Here is a 4,948-nt window from a genome sequence, read left to right as displayed (position 1 = left end):
AAACTCTTTGTTAAGGTAAGAGTCTGCTTCCAATGTGGAGAACATACTGTCCCAAGCTTTGGAGATTTGTACATTTGTTTTCAGAGCTACTTCTAGGGACCCATAAATTTTCAGTTCTTCCAAGGTGGTATGATAAGGGGTGAGGTGTTTCCTCTCCACTGCCACAACAAGCTCCACCACACCAGCACTCCTTCTCACCCCAGGACCGCCCCTCAGAACTGTAACTCAGAGCTAAGCACAGGCAACACAAGAGATTCCTGCCTCAGCTCTATCAAAGAGATCCCTGCAATCCCCCTCTGATCAGCCACTTGATTCCCCCTCAGTCTTTGGGCCAGAAGCTCAGGAGGCAGCCGTGGCCCATGCTCAGGACTTGAGGCTGAGTCCTAGCTCCTTCTCTCACCACAGTCACAGACTTTTCCCACTGACTTTCTAAGTTGTCTTTGGAGTTCGTGGGTTGAGAATTTTGGAAACTGCCACAGCTGCCTGTGATTCAGTCCTTTGAAGCCTGCTCCAGGTCGCTGTGGCCTGCACGCCCAAGACACACTGCGCTCTCTCCCCGCCCAGTGCGATATACCTTTCTCATCAATCATCCAGGCTGTCTTTGGCTGGAAATTTGTTTCACTCTGTCTTTTTGTGAGTTCTGCTGCTTTAGAATTTGTTTAGAGACATTTTTTATAGGTATTTGGAAGGGTTTGGGGGAGAGCTCAAGCAAGTCATTGCTTTCCCTCCGCCATCTTGGCTCTGCCCCCGAAATGTCGGAAGCTTGTTAAGGTCCCCTAGTTAGTTCTTCAACCTTTGAATGGATGAAGTTATTACAAATGCAACTTAAAAATTATAAACTACTCTAATTAGGACATAGAGAAGTACTCAAGTATTCACATAATTCTCCATACTATGGCACTGTGACATGTTTGTGATATTGTCACCAAACTTCTCATCTATTTCCTGTTTCTGTATATACTCCTATGAAGCATACCTATCTGATTCAACCCATTTGAATATTCACTCAAATGATCTCTAATATTCTCTTCTCCAGCTCCTAGATTTTTCACAAAAACATGCATCTTGCTACTCATTCTATCCAGTGCCCTTTTAAATGTCCTCTCATTTTGAATAATACATGTTCTTAGGGAGCAATATTTCAGTCATAGTTCTCAACTCATGAAGTCTTAATCATAATTATGAAGTCAATTTTGTATCCTTCTCTGAAGATCTCTAGTTTACATTTATTTTATTTTTTTAACCAATTCTTTGGGCTTTTGTTCTTTATTATCAAAGCAAGTAGTCAAATATAATTGTATTTATCAAAAATAAACTATTTGCACATGGAACTAGCATTTTTAAATTTTTTCTTTTGCCTGCAAACCATTTTCTAGAGTAGAATCAGCCCTCAGAGTTGAATTAATAAGTCTATGTCTCTAGATTTTTATTCCTTTGACAATAGTAATATGTAAAGAACAATTTAAAAAGTTAACATATGTATGAGAAGCAGCATGGCTTAATGAAGACTGATCTTCAAATTAGAAAGTCCCAAGTTCAATCTTCTGATCGAACTTCTTGTATGACGTAGGCATTTCACTTAGTCTCTTAGTGTCTTATGAAACTCTCTTTAAGATTCTAAGTTTTAGATCAGATCATGATCTACATTCACACTACTATTCTCATTATTGTTTCCTTAAACCTATTAAATCATAAGATTTATGCCCCCCTAAAATAAGTAGAGACACATGTTATTGGATATAAACATGTGTGCAAACATATATACATATTTATATATCATATGTATTTGGGTCTTTGAATTAATCTGTATATGTGTTAAGAGAGCTTAGAGGTTAAGTAATCCATTGCTCCCCCCCCCCCCTTTTTAGTAGTCTTCATTTTTATCTTTCTTTGCCTGGAATTCAATAATTTATAAATTCATTCTTTCTTTGAATAAAACAGCATCAGTTTGCCCTTTGCTAAAGTCAGATTTTGACACTTTTCAGTACTTAGTTCACAAGTTTATTATGAAAAAAAAAACATTGCAGTGCTCTTGTGAAGTAACATCTTACAGGAAAAACAAATTCAGTCCAAAACAACTCACTAGTATCTGACAATAACAAAGAACAATTTAGGGATTAGGCTGGGAAGGAAAATAAACTGAGTGCAAATAAACCATACAATTAAATTAAACAGTTTTCCCTGAAAATAAACAAAATGATTTCAAATCTTATAAATAGAGGGGAGGCCTTAGTACTTAGTTTTCAAAATGCTCATTAAGCTCCAATGATTGTTTGCTGCTATCCTTATCTACAGTCATATTGAATAAAGAAATAGCTAAATGGAAAATTGTATTCACGAGGTGTTAATGTTAACATCTTAATATTTGCAGTCTATCAGAAAAAGCAAAAGTAACTACAAATAGCCAATGTCAGAAACTGGTTTCTTGACCAACAATGTTGCTTCAACGTGCAATGAATTGATTCATTCTAAAGTGGTCAAGACTATTGATGACAAGAGGCTTTGTATTTTTATAAGGCATATTTTTGGTGCATATGAAAACGAGTTTATTGAATGTTAACTATTTCCCACATTTTGGAGTTACTATTGCTCTTCCCATTTCCTTTATGTCAATGTATAGTTCATGGCAATACTGTACAAGTTTAAAATCTCATTAAAATAAGTAGTCTGGAGTACCACGAGTAACATGTGGTGGGCACCTCTATGGGGTGCTGGGTCAAACTACAGGAAGGAGTACTTTAGAGTATAATCAAGTTCCATGATTTAGCTTGGTTAGAACAACTGTAACAATAGTTTGGAGCACTGAGTATTGTTACTGCACTCCTGTCATGGAACCAGATATACCCTTCATCACCAGCTGGTAAGCCCTGGACATCAATGTGAGGCCATTGGTATGATTAAATGTCTCTGAAATACATTGCCCAAATATACATCCAGTGTCTCAAGGACAAATACCCCAACCACAACAATCATCTAGATCTGAACACAGCAAGTCACACACTAGATTTTCATGGGGAACTTCTTGTAGGTGGTCAAGTGCTTTGATATGATCCAGTGTATCTATGGATGGTGAGACATCACCATGTAGATAAAAAAATTTAACCATCCACTAAGGCAGTTAGAGGAAGATAATCAAAAAGTTCTGTAAAATATTTTCAAACATCTATACTTCCATATTTTGTTAAACACTCATCATAGAAACCATATACGTGTGTATTAACCTTATTACATGTAATGCTTGCTGATGGCTTTAGATAGATGCTACTTATCACTTTAAGGAAAACTCCATTTATTGCTATGTTCTCTAGTGTTTTTAATAGGAATGGGCATTGGATTTTGTCAAAAACCTTTTCTGCATCTATTGAGATAATCATATGACTTCTATAGTTTTGTTATTGATATGGATAATTGTGCTGATAGTTTTCTTAATATCAAAGCAGCCCAGTATTCCTGGTACAAATGTAACCTTGTCATAGTGTATTATCCTTATGATAATAATTGCTTATATTTTATTTAATTTTTTGCATCTATATTCATTAGGGAAATTGTTCTATATTTTGCTTTCTCTGTTTTGACTCTTCCTGGTTTAGGTATCAGTACCATATTTGTATCATAAAAAGAATTTGGTAGGACTCCTTTGTTGCCTTTTTTTCCCAAATAGTTTATATAATATTGGAATTAATTGTTCTTTAAATGTTTGGTAGAATTCACTTGTAAATCTATCTGCCCCTGCAGATTCTTTTCTAAGGGAGATCATTAATGACTTATTCAATTTCTTTTCCTGAAATAGGGTTATTTTAAATATTTTATTTCCTCTTCTGTTCCTCTGGGAAATTTATAATTTTTTTAATATTAATCCATTTCATTTAGGTTGTCAGATTTATTGGCACAGTTGAGCAAAATAACTCCTAATTATTATTTTACTTTACTTTTAATTGGTAGTGAATTCACCCTTTTCATTTTTAACATTGGTAATTTTATTTTCTTCTTTTTTCTAATCAAATTAACAAAAGGTTTATCTATTTTATTTGTTTTTATTTAAAAATAGCTCCTAGTTTATTTATTAGTTCAGTAGTCTTCTTAATTTCAGTTTTATTCATCTCTATTTTAATTTTCAGAATTTCTAACTTGATGCTAAATTTGGGATTTTCAATTTATTCTTTTACTAGCTTTTTTTAGTTACATGCTGAAATCATTCATCTCCTCTTTCTCTATTTTATTCATGTAAGCCTTTAGAAATATGAAATTTCCCCTAAGAACTGCTTTGGCTATATACTGTAAGTTTTGGTATGTTGTCTCATTGTTGTCATTCTCTTGTATGAAGTTACTAATTGTTTCTGTGAGTTGTTGCTTGACTCACTCATTCTTTGGGATTAGATTATTTAGTTTCCAAATAATTTTAGTCTATCTTTCCATAGCCCTTTATTATATGTAATCATTTGCATGTAATCATTGCATCATGATCTGAAAAGTATGCATTTATTATTTCTGCCTTTCTACATTGGATTGGGAGGTTTTTATGCCCTAGTACATGGACAATTTTTGTGTAGGTGTCATATACCACTGAGAAAAAAGTATATTCCTTTCTATCCCCATTCAGTTTTCTCCAGAAGCTTATCAAATCCAACTTTTTCTAAAATTCTATTCACTTCTTTAACTTCTTTCTTGTTTATTTTATGGTTAAGTTTATCTAGCTCTGAGAGGGAGAAGTTCAGGTGCCCCACTAATATCAATTTGGTGTCTATTTCTTCCTGTATCTCACTTAATTTCTCCTCTAAAAATCTGAATGCTATACCACTTGGTGTATATATATTTAGCATTTATACTACTTTATTTTCTATGGTACTTTTTAGCAGGATGTAGTTTCCTTCCTTATCTATTTTAATTAGATCTATTTTTGTTTTTGCTTTATCAGGATTGTTATCCCTGCTTTTTTTTTCTTACTTCA

The 4,948-nt window shown here is 34.0% G+C and overlaps 1 pseudogene; it reads right to left on the bottom strand.

Moving 5' to 3' along the window:
* Positions 1-2,653: 2,653 nt before the first annotated feature.
* LOC114037910 lies at positions 2,654-3,221 on the bottom strand (annotated as a pseudogene).
* Between the last annotated feature and the right edge of the window lie 1,727 nt (positions 3,222-4,948).

This window comes from Vombatus ursinus, unplaced genomic scaffold, assembly GCF_900497805.2.
Source record: "Vombatus ursinus unplaced genomic scaffold, bare-nosed wombat genome assembly UNPS02010736.1, whole genome shotgun sequence".
NCBI lineage: Eukaryota > Metazoa > Chordata > Mammalia > Diprotodontia > Vombatidae > Vombatus > Vombatus ursinus.
This window is presented reverse-complemented; position numbering and strand designations above follow the sequence as displayed.